This window comes from Cryptomeria japonica, unplaced genomic scaffold (genome assembly GCF_030272615.1).
Source record: "Cryptomeria japonica unplaced genomic scaffold, Sugi_1.0 HiC_scaffold_242, whole genome shotgun sequence".
Taxonomy (NCBI): domain Eukaryota; kingdom Viridiplantae; phylum Streptophyta; class Pinopsida; order Cupressales; family Cupressaceae; genus Cryptomeria; species Cryptomeria japonica.
Genome location: NW_026729064.1, coordinates 115,001 through 115,991, shown reverse-complemented (window position 1 = coordinate 115,991; position 991 = coordinate 115,001).

Sequence of the window (991 nt, the reverse complement as noted above, 5' to 3'; positions counted from 1 at the left end):
CACACCCCGATTGCTATGCGGGGAGGCTCCTTGGCCGCCTTGGAAATTTCTGTGTGTCGGACGCACCGCGGGATAAGGGGTTGGCACTGGTAGTCGCCCCAAGTGCGCCCGATTCTTAGACCGCTTCGAGGTGACCTCGTAGCCTCTTTCGTCCAGGCTTCCTGCCTTCAACGCCCTTTTTACACCTCGATTGCTATGCGCGGGCTCGTTGGCGTCTATCACCTCTCTGCGAAGAGTGGCACGATGATTGTTGGGGTAAATCGTAGCAGTCCGATCTCTGGCCTTGGGCCATTGTGAGGGCTGATCGATTTCCTGTGTGCATCTCGTGTTCGCCCAGTAACAGACTCGACGACTTGTAATCGGTCTTGTTCCCGATTGTTCCTGGAGGTAGTCTTCGGAACTCTTGGATTTGACCTGTCACTCGAACTGTCCTCTTCCGAGGATGCTTGTGTGTGTGTGCTTGTGCCATTTCCTTGGCGGTATTAACGAGATATTAAAGAGCGGAGTGAGCGCCTCGCCCAGCTATGTTTGGGGCTCTCACTCCCTTACCCGGTGTGCGACCGCTTTGCACGTAGGTTGCGGAGCATCGCGACTCTTTCGATGTTTGGCGGTTGTCTTCCGGTGATGCGTTGGTCCCGAAGTGCACGTTACTAGCATTTCTGCCATTGTTCTCGATCTTTGGCACGTTCCTTCGTTGCAATTGGATATATATCTCCGTTTATACGCGCAGGCTTCTCCCGCCTATTCAGCGCTGTCCCACTCTCAGCACTCTCGTGGTCTCCTTGGCTTCTCTCTCCCGTGAGCGAGCTCTCTTCTCGAGTCTTTTCCATGTCCCATGGAGGTTGCCTTGCGAAATTCGGGCACACAAACGTGACCGGATAAGAGCGGAATTGCCTATGAGGAGAAGCTCACCTTAGGGAGCAGCAATGCCGAGTGTTTCGACAGAGGGTAGAGGGGGCGTTGTTTGGGCGGTTGCACAAAAGAGTGCTAC